Raw genomic sequence first — 14,938 nt, forward strand, 5'->3', positions numbered from 1 at the left:
CCATGCTTGACAGCACTGAAAACAAGTAGGGCCATTCGACCGAGTCGAAAGCTTTAGTAGCGTCCAAAAATACTGCAGCCACCGGAAGGTCAGGATGAACCGCGCGGAGGAGTGAAAATAAGGTGCGTAGGTTATGAGAGGTGGAGCGACCAGGGACAAACCCCGACTGGTCAGGTAGCACAATCCTGGTCATGAGTAGGGACAGCCTAGTAGCTAGAACCTTGGCTAGTATTTTCACGTCACAATTCAGGAGGGAAAGAGGACGATAAGACCCACAGGAGCGAGTGTCTTTACCGGGTTTAAGGAGGGAGGTGATAACTACCTCGCGCATAGAGCCTGGGAGGATGCCATCAGCAAGAGATTCCTCATAGACTTCGCAAAGGACTGGGGCCATAATGTCTATATATGTTTTATAGAATTCAGCCGGTAGACCGTCCAGCCCGGGCGCTTTGCCATTCTTAAGGGACATAATGGCTTCACGAATCTCGTCCAATTCAAACGGAGCCGCCAGGAAGGCCCTGTCCCCATCGCTGAGCCAACAGAGTGACACATCACCTAGGTAATCGGCATAGGGTACATCTGCTGAAGCGGTGGAGGTGTACAGAGTGTGGTAATGTGAGGTGAAGGTGGCAAGCAGTGCCTCCGAATCCCTGACCGCGTGTCCCTGGTCATCGGTGAGTTCTAGGATAGAGTTACGATCACGCGGGGCCCGCGTCAGCACTGCTAGAGCCCTTCCCGGGCGATCCCCCTCACAATATCTCCGAGCCTGCCAGTGTTTACCCTTGAACTTCGCCTCCCTGTCAGCTTCCTCTTCATATTTGGACAATGTGACCCTAAACTCTGCATGTAAGGCAGGGTTATCCTCTGTAACCATTCGAGTCTCCAATGCTCGTAGCTCCCCATGTAGTCTATGGATAGTGGCCTGTATGTCCCGAAGGACCCCGAAACTTTTAGCTATACAATATCCCCTGACAGTGACCTTGAATGCTTCCCAGATATGTTCCACCGATTCAACTGACCCCTTGTTCCTCGGGAAAAAATCAGCAATTTCCTCCCCCAGTTCAGACCGGAACAAGGTATCCAATAAAGCTGCCGGCTGTAGTCGCCAATGGGGCCTAGGGCAGTCCCACCCAGGTATTCGAGTATGCATAAGGACAGGGCTATGATCTGAGTATGTCCTCGGTAGGTGTGTGACCTTCAGTACTCCCGGTGCAATTCCAGGGGTGACAAGGAAATAGTCTAGTCGTGCCCATGTGCCCGTTTGTGAAGTGAAGTGAGTCCCTTCCTGCCTGGCCGGCTGTAGGCACCGCCATATGTCTACTAGGGCACCCTCAGCGACAATGCCCTCGAGGGCCTCCCTAGCCTTGGGTTTGTAATGGTTAGCCCCATCTGCTCTATCAATGCTGGGTACCAATGCTAAATTGAAGTCCCCACCCCAGATGATGTGACGGGATCCCACGTCCAGGATTTTACCCCAAAGTGTAGTGAAGAAGGAAGGCGTGTCTATGTTAGGTGCATAGCAGTTCACAAAGGTGATAGTGTCGTGGCCCATGCGTCCCCATAGTATGGCGTAGCGGCCTCCCCCATCCGTCAGTTCCCCGCATTTCTGAAACGGGACAGTACCCCGAAGAAGGATGGCAACCCCCCTGGCATACGTGGAAAAGGATGAGAAAGTGCGAGTGCTAGCCCACTTACACGCAAAGGTGGTCTGCACCTGTGGTGACAGGTGTGTTTCCTGGAGCATGGCAACATGTACATTGTGTCTGGTAAGGTATGCAAGAACATCACGACATTTCCTGGCATTATTAAGCCCACGGACATTCCATGACATGCAGTGTAGTTGTACATCAGACCCTAGGACCGCCATTGCAAAAAGATCAGTGAAATATCATCCTTTGAGCAGGACAAAGCAGTCAGTCTCATAACACTCAGATCCATTGTAGCAACACAGTGTGACATAGACCAAAACAACATTCGGCGTGTAGACCTCACCCCCCCAACAGACCCCCCCCCCACCCACTACAGCATCCCAATCATGTCTGCAGCAATCCAATCCCGCCCGCAGTCCCTCCCCCCCACCCCCACCCTCAACACCCGATTCTAACAAACTAACAGTGAGCATGGGGTACACCCGATAGGGTAACAGCATCAAGGGCGCACAGCCACTTTACCCGCCAATGGCCTCCAATACTGTATCGCCCTCGGTGGAGGCCAGGGCTAGGTAAGCGGATCTTGGTATACATTACCACAGAAGCGACCAGACACAGCCATATCACATCGAAGTGGCCGCTTCTTCGGAGTCCATAGGTCAAGCCGGGAGTGCGCCAGATAGTTAAAGGTGTAGTTCAGTTAAGAGCGCATAGTCAGTGTTCATTCTCCGCAGCAGACGGATCATCATCCCCCAGGTCAGCTGCAGCAGCGCGATCTCCTCCTCTGGCCCGGCGTAGTGATTTCAAATAGTCTTCGGCTTTTTGGGGGTTCGTGAAAAAGCGTTGCTTCCCCTGATGAGTAATCCGTAGTTTCGCTGGGTAGAGTAGGGCATAGTCTAGTTGAGCTTCGCGCAGTTTCTTCTTCACAGGGATGAATTTACGCCGCTCCTCCTGCACCATCGGGGTGAAATCCGGATAGATGGAAAAGGTGATGCCATCATACTGAAGGGATCGTTGAGAGCGGGCAGCTCTCAGCGCAACATCACGGTCGCGATAGTTCAACAGTTTGGCGATAATTGGTCTAGGCGGCAGACCGGGTTTAGGGACAGGAGCTAATGATCGGTGTGCTCGCTCAATGATGAATTGTGGAGAGAAGGCGTCCTCGCCTATGGACCCCTTGAGGAGCTTCTCAACATACAGTTCCATCCTGCCCGTGTTGGTGGACTCCGGAATGCCCGTGACGCGGATGTTGTTGCGTCGACTACGGGCTTCCAAATCCTCGTTCTTCGCCGCTATAATCCTGAGTAAATTGTCCATACGGGCCAATTGAGTAGTATGAGTGGAAGCGACATCATCTGCGTCAGAGATACGCTGCTCCGTGGCCGTGAGTCGTTCCTCGTGTCGGTCCACCCTGTGGGCCAAAGCGTCTAGTCTGGCTGTCACGCCGTCCACTTTTTCCACCACAGTGGCAAACCCCTGTCGCATTTCTTGAAACAAGTGGTGCAAGTCGAGTTCCTTGGCAGGGGAGGAAACAGTGGAAGTGGAAGCGGCACCGGGACCAGGGTCAACAGGGATCACCTTTGTAGATTTCTTGGCACCGTCGAAGCTGATTTTAGTTTGACGGTTCTCAGGACGCACCATCTTGGCCTCCCTGTCCGGCACTGCCGCCCGTCCAGGCCTCACTGGCGTAGCTCCGATCGGGCCCAGTCAGCTATTGGGTCGAAGCGTGCAATGTGGGGAACACTTTTACACAGAGGTGTCCAATCTCAGTCCAGGAAGGCAATGCAGCTCATGTGTGCCACGGTGGTGACAAGCAGGTGGGGGCACCGCCGCCCGTCCAGACCTCACTGGCGTAGCTCCGATCGGGCCCAGTCAGCTATTGGGTCGAAGCGTGCAATGTGGGGAACACTTTTACACAGAGGTGTCCAATCTCAGTCCAGGAAGGCAATGCAGCTCATGTGTGCCACGGTGGTGACAAGCAGGTGGGGGCACCGCCGCCCGTCCAGGCCTCACTGGCGTAGCTCCGATCGGGCCCAGTCAGCTATTGGGTCGAAGCGTGCAATGTGGGGAACACTTTTACACAGAGGTGTCCAATCTCAGTCCAGGAAGGCAATGCAGCTCATGTGTGCCACGGTGGTGACAAGCAGGTGGGGGCACCGCCGCCCGTCCAGACCTCACTGGCGTAGCTCCGATCGGGCCCAGTCAGCTATTGGGTCGAAGCGTGCAATGTGGGGAACACTTTTACACAGAGGTGTCCAATCTCAGTCCAGGAAGGCAATGCAGCTCATGTGTGCCACGGTGGTGACAAGCAGGTGGGGACACCGCCGCCCGTCCAGGCCTCACTGGCGTAGCTCCGATCGGGCACAGTCAGCTATTAGGTCGAAGCGTGCAATGTGAGGAACACTTTTACACAGAGGTGTCCAATCTCAGTCCAGGAAGGCAATGCAGCTCATGTGTGCCACGATGGTGACAAGCAGGCGGGGGCACCGCCGCCCGTCCAGGCCTCACTGGCGTAGCTCCGATCGGGCTCAGTCAGCTATTAGGTCGAAGCGTGCAATGTGAGGAACACTTTTACACAGAGGTGTCCAATCTCAGTCCAGGAAGGCAATGCAGCTCATGTGTGCCACGATGGTGACAAGCAGGTGGGGGCACCGCCGCCCGTCCAGGCCTCACTGGCGTAGCTCCGATCGGGCCCAGTCAGCTATTGGGTCAAAGCGTGCAATGTGAGGAACACTTTTACACAGAGGTGTCCAATCTCAGTACAGGAAGGCTATGCAGCTCATGTGTGCCACGATGGTGACAAGCAGGTGGGGGCACCGCCGCCCGTCCAGGCCTCACTGGCGTAGCTCCGATCGGGCCCAGTCAGCTATTAGGTCGAAGCGTGCAATGTGAGGAACACTTTTACACAGGGGTGTCCAATCTCAGTCCAGGAAGGCTACGCAGCTCATGTGTGCCACGATGGTGACAAGCAGGTGGGTCAGGCCGACAGTCACAGCAGGCCGCCACACAGTCAAGGCGGAGCGGAGATGCCAGCAGACGCAGGCAGGGCCGCTATGGCGTAGGGGGCTCCACAGGTAAGTATGTCCAATGCCGGCTCCGCATGCAGGAAAGAAAGCGCAGCTCGTAGGACTGCTGCAGGAATGAGGACAACCCAGGCAGGTGAGGCAGAAGTGACAGTAGTGGCAGTGGCAGACGCCGAGCAGCAGAGCGGCCACAGGCCCCCAGGGATAATCGTCGGCACCTGGAGGCGATCAGGCGGGCAGGCAAGCTCCGGGGATAACACCGACCGGTGCAGCAATGGAGCGGGGGGGGGGCCAGGAACCACTATAGCCGCAGGTGCAGGCAGAGCGAGGGGCAGCCCCAGAGTAGCCACCAGCAGTGAATCGCCACCCCGCCCCGTCTCACCGCTCACCGGCGTGCACAACGATCAGGCAGGCAAATGTGGGCACTCCAAGCACCAGCAGGCAGCAGGGGCAGCCGGTCAGGAAGGAGACTCCAAGGCTGCTCAGCGATCGGGAGTCCGGGTGGGCTCTGCACAAAATCCGCGGACTCCGGAGCAGGCAGGGCCTGTCACCGCATGGCAGGCACCGACCTTGCGTGGCGTCTCACAGCCGGCCCCTCCGCTCGGCGACCTCCAGGGCCACAGCCGGCCCAGCTTCTCCAGGCCAGATCTCCGCAGCTGACGCCACCAGCGGGCCAGACTTCTGGACGAGTGCGGGGGACAGTGGTAGGTTTCAGATGGCAGGTGTAGCAGCGTTGCCGGTAGTCTGTGGTACAGGATAACAGAAGGATTAGTGGCCAAGGTGCGGGAGCTGCGACGTTAGGCAGCCATTCCGCGTGTGCGCCCTCTAGCGCCCCCGGGAAGGCCCGACTTTGAGTGGAATTGGTCCAATTTCCCCCCACCACTGCCCCCGGCGATGCCCATCATGCCTGCCACTGGAGGCTCAGCCCTGAAGAGAAACGCACACTACAGCCACGGCGGCAACGCCTGGCTTAAACTCTTCCAGGACCTTGTCTTTCCCCTGCCAACCCGATCGGCCCTGCACTTCACATATCGGAGAATCTAGTGAAACTTCGGGCTGAAGTGGCCGTATCCCAAGGACTTGCCTACCCCATCCTTATTGTGGCTCTGAGGCATCAACTTTGGGGCCCTGCTCTGCTAACATCGGGACGTACCTCAACACCACCACGCGACCAGACCTGGGAGATAACAGGGTCCCCCCCAACCGCCCAAAAGACCAGCAATGACTCACGTGAACCCACAGGACACCTGGACCAAACCAACCACGGGAATCACTGTAAAGACCACCTGATTCTAAGTAGCCCCAACAATATCCATTGCCTGCCCTTCTTTTCTGCAAACCATGGGGAAAGACCGCGGTCCACAACCTCCTGCAATACAGACCAAAATCGACCAATACACTAGCAACGATGCTCGGCCCCTGTCGGGGACCGCCGAGAGGCCTGCTCTTGCCGGATACGACCTTCATACGATCCTGCAAGCCATTAGTGCCTCTGTTGGCAAAAAAGATCGGGGAGGTCCGAGTGGATATGGCCCTGCTCTGACAGGAATACCTCAATGTGACGTCCCCCATTACTGAAACTGAATCCCGCATCTCCTCGCTTGAAGATGACGCCCAGAGACTGAAAGAACAGATAACCCAACTACAAACCCAAGCCAAGGAACTACTTAAAAGGGCTGAGAACAGACCTAGATGCAACAATCTGCACCTGGTGGGATTTCCGGAGGGCTAAGAACAAGGCCCGGTGGAGTCCTTTGTTGAGCAATGAATCACCTCATGAATGCCCAAAGACGTTTTATCATCTTAGTTCGCAGTAGATCGGGCCCACCGCTCCCTGGCACAAAACCCCTTCTCTCCCCCCCGGCCCATCATTGCCAGGATCCTCAATTTCAGAGACAGAGACTCTATCTTACGGCATGCTCGCATTCAGAAAACCCTATCCTACCAAAACCATACTATTATGATATTCCCAGACTACACAAGGGAGGTCAAAACCCAAAGACATTCGTACATGGAAGTCAAGCAAAAGTTGTGCACTCTTAATCTACAATATAGACTGCTCTTCCCGGCTCGGCTACGCATTGTCTTTCAGGATAAAACATATTTCTTTGACACCCTGGAATCGGCTTGGACCTGGCTGACCGAAGAATGCCCTCTCAGACTCAGAGCCGTGATCCTGCTCTCAAATGCCCGAGCCACCTCCACTACCACCCCTACTTCAAGAGAAGGCGTAGGAATTCCCGCAACGGTCGAAGAACAAGCAGACTTGCCAGCAACTGGGGCCCTGGACCCTCCACGCCGGTAGCTGTCCACCAGAGCCTGTCCTCCACTGCAGACCGGCTCTCGAGATCACTCGTCCATGAGAGACAACTCTCCTAAGACTTTGGGCGCCGAATCCACAGACTCAGACCTCTCCCAGAGCCCGGCATTTCTCGGCTGACATGCCCCGCAAGGAACCATGACCGGTGCCCTCCAGGCCAAGACAACCTCTTTATACATGGACACAACACACCACGCCAATCAGATAAATCTGACGATATACGATCTTATACTGTAATGAGGGGGGTCCTCCATGCTACCCTGAAATTAAACATTATAGTTTAGCCTGTTTCTTCTACAGTTATAGGATGACAGATGCTTCTGTTCTCTAAGTATAGGGTGGGGGTTTGCGGGGTTTGGACCGTTGGCTTGGGTTTGCACCTACTTAAGCAGGTCAAGGTTCACAGCACTTCAGCCTTGCACCAAAACCACCTTACACTCCAACTACACACCAACAGGCGAGGCCTCCAGCTCCACTAGTAATCGTCCCCAAGCATTCCCTTCACAACGGCGGGACCCGGGATTCCTTGGGCCCCCCCACACGGGCCATGGCATAGACGGTACATAGAGAGGACTCTCTCCGCGGAGTGTCATGGAATGTCAACGGCCTGCTGGACAGAATCAAGCGGACCACTGTTCTGCAACATGCCCAACATACTCTTGCTCCAGTCAACCCATCTCATGGGTAATCTCTGTCCCTCTTAGTTATAAAACGACAAACATGAACATTGCCTGCGCCATCTTGCTTAGCGAGACCCTCTGTGTGCTCGTGCGCGTAAGCAGCCGCCATTCTAGACATTGCGGCCATTTCTTACTCTGCTGGTCACCTATGTTTCACCCTGTCCTCGCTATCATCCCCCCAACGCTCTGACTAAACCAGAATGATGTACTGGGGGCTGTAAAACCTTGTTATCATGACAAGGCCCCGGTGCCACTTCCCACCCCAAACTTGTTCGTCCTTTCATCTCTGGGTGCAGACAAGTCCTTTTGATATTCTCCCTCACCGCACCTGGCTACTCAATCCGGTCCCAGGCACTAACTGACCCTTGCGGACATGGTTTATTACCCACAAACGGCAGGACTTGTTTTGCTAAACAAAGGGACCTGATTTAATCAATGGCACGGACCCTTAGATCTGACCGATCCCACGTGTTTTTAGATCCTGTCGGAATGTCCAGCTGCGAGATAACGATTATCTGTTAGATCTGGGTGGGGGACGATTGCTGCTGGGTTTGTGTGGGGAACCTGCCGGGGGCGGGGATTCCAAGGATGTGTAACCATGCTAATAAACTTATGCAATGTACCTAAAAACTGTTTAAAAGGCCGAGCCACGGAGATGCAGTTAGAGCACCTCCCCCAGACATCCCAGTGTCTGACTCGATGTGTTCTCCTCTGGAGTAATAAACCTTTTTCTTGCCTTCCAGTTTCTAGCGCCTGCCTCGTTATTTTTAATAGAGAACTAGAAGTGAATTAAAAGTGTCTCTGCGCTGAGCAGCATTGGTGGTCTTAGGAGAGTTGCTGCTTTTCACATCCCTTCCTCGCGATGTGTTAGACAGAACCTGGCACTCAGCCTTCACATGGGGCTCACGGAGAGTGGCGATCCTCCTGAGGCGTAACTTGCCTTTCATACCTACTCAAATCACCAGGGATCCCACGGACGCTTTGTTGCCCTCTCCGGAACAATGGGCAAAAACGCCCTCATTGTCCTCACCATCTGTGCCACGCACACACAGACTCTAGGCTACACCAGTGAAGTGATTAGCTCCTTGCCGCCAGGAACAAAGGTGGTAGGAGGAGACTTCAATGCAGTCATGCAGCACAGTCTCGACACCACAGGGACCCCCTCTGCCTCATGTGTTCTATATGCCAAGCAATTGGCAAGCTGGACAGAAACCATGAGTATTTATGACATATGGAGGACATGGAACCCGCAGGAAACCCAATACACTCAACCTCAGCAGCACACTACACTCAGGCCCACATCGATATGATCTTTATGCCAGCTCCCGAATGTGTCTTCAATAAATTACACAAACAGTTATATGTTCAAATATACTCTGCATGCTGTCCTGTGAGTAGCGAAAATGCACATACGCTAAGATCCAGTAACATAAACCAAAAAGTGCAACCGTTTCCAAACACTGTCGTGCACTACAGAGCCTCCGTGCTATTCCTTAGAAAACCACGTGGCTACCCAGTATTCGATAAAGTGTCAACAGTAGACTCTTACCCTTTAAGCTGAAAAGGAGCTCGGTGTGTCACTATAAGATAAATGCCATTGTATTGTTCAGGCAGATATTCAGCGTGTCACTAAAATACTTGACACAATTTAGTTAACTCCGGGAAATCCAATGGTGGAATATAGCAGCAGAAAACAGCTGTGAAATATCTTACCTGGCTTGTATTTGTATTTGTATTTTGTATTTCTAAAGCGCAACAATCTCCGAAAGGAGCATCCCGGCGATAAATAGACAGTGTGCAAAAGTTAAAATTAGGAGACTAGATGAAAGTCATTATATGATCATCTGGGAGAGAATAGATCCATGTTTTAAGCTGCTTTCTGAACTGGTGTTCTTGAGTTAGGGATCTGAGATTGTTGGGAATTGAATTCCAGGCTTTGGGAGATAAAAAGGATAAAGACTTGCCTCCTTCAGTTTTGTAGTTGAATTTCAGCAACTTAATCAAGTTTTGACCAGAGGATCTTAAGGTCCTTGCAGGATTATAGTGAGGAAATCGTCTGATAAGGTAGGTCGGGCCGGTGCGATTGAATGCACGGAAGGCTATGATTAGGATTTTAAACAATATTCTTTTGGGGAGTGGCAGCCAATGGAGGGTTTTCAGGGCAGCCGAAGTGGATGATCTCCTGGGTAACTTGAGAACGAGTCTGGCCGCTGCGTGCTGAACGCCTTGAAGCTTTTTAAGAGTGGTTTTCTTTTTAACACAAGCCGCTGCAGTAATCAAGACGTGCAAGGATTAAGGCCACTGCCACTGCCTTTCTTGAGTCTATGGGTAGAAAGTCAAAAAAACTTTTTCAGTGATTTAATAATATTGAAGCAGATTCCTGCAACATTCCTAACGTGCTGGTCAAAGGATAAATCGGCGTCAAATAGAACGCCCAGATTCCTAGCTGATACCACAGCTTGAGGGGGTGCAGGGGAGTCCTCAGGCCACCATTTGCTGGGACAGAATTGGGTTTTTTTTTCCCATGGGGAGAATTTCTGTCTTATTGGTGTTACATTTAAGGTGGTTCCGATCCATCCAGCAGAAGACATCTCTCAAACACTTTTTTAGATTCAGCTCGGCATCTGTGGAATTGTTCTCTGCTGCCTTATGTTACTAAATGGGTGAGGGAGCTGAAAGGTCCGTCTAAGCCCCTGGGATAACCACCCTCCGGGGCTTTTTATATTTTGGGAGGGGGGCCGTGTGGTCCCCATTCTGGACCAGTCGAAAGCCTTGGGGAACACCAAACCCCCAGGTGTGGCTCCTGTTGTGTCTCGGGGTGTCTACCACCGGGACACTGCTGTTTGCTATGGCAGGGCGAGAGTCGAGGTTCCCGCTGTGTCATAGCAAACTTGAGGGCATATTAACAAGTGCCATTTTGCGGCAATCTATTTTAAAATGCCAAAAATGCGGTGAAAATTATATCGCCCTATTTACTAGGCGAAGGTAATATGCATTAATGCATGTTATCAGCCGGTTTGCTAAGGGCTCGCCTCGTATCTCCAATGAGTTGCAATGTAGGCGTTCTCAGTGGCAAGGTAGGTGTTCCTATGACAATATAAAAGGGAAGAGAGAGGTATGAGAACAGCGTTGTATTTACAAGGCGGCCCTGGACTCGAGCGACAGCAAAACTCTTGCTATTTGCGGTTTATGTCGGATCCTAACATCTGTTCTGAAGTAGACTTAACCATGTTTAATATTCGAGGTGGATTGATATGTTAAGTCCACAGCCTGATATTAACAAGCTTTTCACCTGCAAACATGAATTATCGCTGTATTTCTCGCTATATTGGGGGCATATTTATAAGGACAGCGTTAAAATTATCGTCGCTTTAGAGTTAGAAAAGTGCTGTTAAAGCGGCCATAATGGGCTTAATAATAGGCTTTTGAGAATCCGTGACAATTCCAATAGAAGCCCAGGTTTACACCAGAACATTTTAACGCTGTCCTTGTAAATAAGCCCATTACAGACTCCTAATTTTACGTGAAAAAAAATCACCTACTATTAATTTTTATTCTTCGGGATCCCATCCCATGGGATACAACGTTGGGGACTGTGGGTGGAGGCCCAATGTCCCTACGGTCCCAGTTAGCTCCCTGCATCATTCGGAAGCTGCCATTACTTTTGCACACAGGACCTGCTAATATGCAGCTCCCTGTGGGGATAAGCATTCTGCTTTGCATTTTAAAAGAGAGAGTAGGTTTTCGCGTTCTCTCTTTCAAAATGCAAACCAAGTTTGCTATGGCAAGGCAAGAGCCTCGGCTCTCACCCTGCCATAGCAAACAGCAGTGTTGAAAAAATCGTTCAGTACAAATGATTTTGAAGTCCATTATCGCCGTTTTAGTTGTATTTTGCTGCCGTCTTTGTAAATATGCGGTACAAAAGGGGGTGGTGATGGAAGGAGCATCTGAGTCAATCAAACACTCACACCCAGTCAAAAGATCTGGGTTTAATCCATCACCGTTGTTTAGCCCACTCTGCCACCCCAGTTCAGACATGGCTATATGCAAATCAGTATGACCCTGTGCCTCATGGGAACAGTCCAGCCCCCGAACTGCCAAGCCATGTCTTCCCTGGACCGGAAACAAGCTTCCGAGGGCCGGTTTCTGGCATTCCAGCCGTCTTCAGCCCGGCTTGCTTTAATCCAGTGGCAAAGTGAGCAAGGGACTCACGTCTGAGCATACCCTGACACACTTATGGCGGCCAAAAGCGGTACAAACGGGGGTGGTGATGGACGGAGCATCTGAGTCAATCAAACACTCACACCCAGTCAAAAGATCTGGGTTTAATCCATCACCGTTCTTTAGGCCACTCTGCCACCCCAGTTCAGACATGGCTATATGCAAATCAGTCTGACCCTGTGCCTCATGGGTACAGTCCAGCCCGAACTGCCAAGCCATGTCTTACCTGGACCCGAAACAAGCTTCCGAGGACCGGTTTCTGCATATAGCCATGTCTGAACTGGGGTGGCAGAGTGGGCTAAAGAACGGTGATGGATTAGACCCAGATCTTTTGACTGGGTGTGAGTGTTTGATTGATTCAGATGCTCCGTCCATCACCACCCCCTTTTGTACCGCTTTTGGCCGCCATAAGTGTGGCAGGGTATGCTCAGACGTGAGTCCCTTGCTCACTTTGCCACTGGATTCAAGCAAGCCGGGCTGATGACGGCTGGAATGCCAGAAACCGGTCCTCGGAAGCTTGTTTCCGGTCCAGGGAAGACATGGCTTGGCAGTTCGGGCTGGACTGTTCCCATGAGGCACAGGGTCAGACTGATTTGCATATAGCCATGTCTGAACTGGGGTGGCAGAGTGGGCTAAAGAACGTTGATGGATTAAACCCAGATCTTTTGACTGGGTGTGAGTGTTTGATTGATTCAGATGCTCCGTCCATCTCCACCCCCTTTTGTACCGCTTTTGGCTGCCATAAGTGTGGCAGGGTATGCTCAGACGTGAGTCCCTTGCTCACTTTGCCACTGGATTCAAGCAAGCCGGGCTGAAGACGGCTGGAATGCCAGAAACCGGTCCTCGGAAGCTTGTTTCCGGTCCAGGGAAGACATGGCTTGGCAGTTCGGGCTGGACTGTTCCCATGAGGCACAGGCTCAGACTGATTTGCATATAGCCATGTCTGAACTGGGGTGGCAGAGTGGGCTAAAGAACGGTGATGGATTAAACCCAGATCTTTTGACTGGGTGTGAGTGTTCGATTGATTCAGATGCTCCGTCCATCACCACCCCCTTTTGTACTGCTTTTGGCCGCCATAAGTGTGGCAGGGTATGCTCAGACGTGAGTCCCTTGCTCACTTTGCCACTGGATTCTAGCAAGCCGGGCTGAAGACGGCTGGAATGCCAGAAACCGGTCCTCGGAAGCTTGTTTCCGGTCCAGGGAAGACATGGCTTGGCAGTTCGGGCTGGACTGTTCCCATGAGGCACAGGGTCAGACTGATTTGCATATAGCCATGTCTGAACTGGGGTGGCGGAATGGGCTAAAGAACGGGTGATGGATTAAACCCAGATCTTTTGACTGGGTGTGAGTGTTTGATTGATTCAGATGCTCCGTCCATCACCACCCCCTTTTGTACCGCTTTTGGCCGCCATAAGTGTGGCAGGGTATGCTCAGACGTGAGTCCATTGCTCACTTTGCCACTGGATTTAAGCAAGCCAGGCTGAAGACGGCTGGAATGCCAGAAACCTATCCTCGGAAGCTTGTTTCCGGTCCAGGGAAGACATATCTTGGCAGTTCGGGCTGGACTGTTCCCATGAGGCACAGGGTCAGACTGATTTGCATATAGCCATGTCTGAACTGGGGTGGCAGAGTGGGCTAAAGAAAGGTGATGGATTAAACCCAGATCATTTGACTGGGTGTGAGTGTTTGATTGATTCAGATGCTCCGTCCATCACCACCCCCTTTTGTACCGTCTTTGTAAATATGCCCCTATGTTTTGTAATGTCGACAATCCCGTCTCCCATTTAAATAGGTGCAAAGTATTTAGTGAATTGCATTGTGAATCGTGAAGCAACACTGTCTAATTGTGATCAATAAAGAATTAGAAGAATTGTGTACTTCTTTTGCACGTAATATACATAGGGGCAGATTTACAAGTCCCTTGCGCCACTATTGTGTCACTTTTAACATGGAGAAAGTGATGCGAAAGTGGCGCAAGGAACTTGTAAATCTGCTCCATAGTGTTCTGTCGTCTCAGTTTGCTTTCCCCTCTGTCATGTAGAGGATCCTGGGTAAATATAACGGTTTCTGTACATCCAGTACCTTTCAAATCTACCCCCGAACTGCTTGCTGCCTGTTACCATAGTAACAGTTCATCGAACACTTAAGTGAGCACACAGGCCACAAGTTCACCACACAATGTTGCTAATCCAAACAGTAACTGTGCTGGAGTTATTAAAATTTTCCATAGGAATCGTTAATCGCAGCTACAGACTCTGGTAAAGAGTTAGCCATAGTATTATACTTCTAGTTTTAAACATCATTTGTACTTTTTATTGTCTAATGTTCTCTAAGCATATGATTATCACACTAAATAATAGTGAAATGTTGTCAGAAAAAGAAGACGTATACATTTTTTTAATTAATTTTTATTACAACAAAAATAAATAACTATAAACATAACTTTAACATAACAATATAATTAATACCTAGAAACGTAACTTTAACATAACAATATAATAAACAAAATGTGAGATGGACTCCAATGGTAGGAGGGTAGGTAACCTGCAAAACAAAAATGAAAATAAGTGTTTAAAATTAGATCGATGTGACTGAATGAGGTCAAAGATCACAAATTAACATAGCACTTGGCAATATTGGTTATTTACACGTCTGCAGTGTGCTTGATACATCCCATTCCTCTCATAGGCCAGCGTTGAAGAAGTGTCTGTAGGGAAGTGCCTACTGCTTCAGATCTACAGTATGGTCCAGCAGGTCTTTAAAATGATTTAGAGATGAGACAGAATTAGGTCACGTAATTATGCATGACAATATTGTTTATTTGCAACACATTTAATCGGAGGCATTGTGAATCTAGGCCGCTCTGCTTACCTTTTTGTAAACACTGTGTTCAACAGAGCTCACAACCTGAGTTCTGCTTTGTTTCTACACTGCAGACTGTATTAAATTCAGTCTTGAATAATTTATCTGCAGAGTGAACAGCAGCGTCCATAACTTGAAAAGAGAAAGAGAAACAATATGAGAGAGCGGGAGAGAGAGAAAGAA

This window comes from Lissotriton vulgaris, unplaced genomic scaffold (assembly GCF_964263255.1).
Source record: "Lissotriton vulgaris unplaced genomic scaffold, aLisVul1.2 SCAFFOLD_3461, whole genome shotgun sequence".
Taxonomy (NCBI): domain Eukaryota; kingdom Metazoa; phylum Chordata; class Amphibia; order Caudata; family Salamandridae; genus Lissotriton; species Lissotriton vulgaris.